The sequence below is a fragment of the Olea europaea genome, unplaced genomic scaffold (genome assembly GCF_002742605.1).
Source record: "Olea europaea var. sylvestris unplaced genomic scaffold, O_europaea_v1 scaffold1098, whole genome shotgun sequence".
Taxonomy (NCBI): Eukaryota; Viridiplantae; Streptophyta; class Magnoliopsida; order Lamiales; family Oleaceae; genus Olea; species Olea europaea.
The window spans coordinates 148,994-149,229 of NW_019228344.1; positions in this window are offsets into that span (position 1 = coordinate 148,994).

Genomic DNA, 236 nt, shown 5'->3' on the forward strand with positions numbered 1-236 from the left:
CCAAGATCATATGATATGGACGTTTTACTGAAAACAGTGAAGTATTACACAGGAAATCCAGATTGACCCCTTGACGTTAAAACCTTGATAACTCCGGCCATAGATATCCAAATTGAGTGATTCCTTCGTCTATATTTAGAAAACTCAAATAGAAAAACATACATATTTTTAGAGTTTCAAATGGACATTTATAGAGTTAGAAACATCATTTTGAAAATGACTCCAGAAACTGTCCC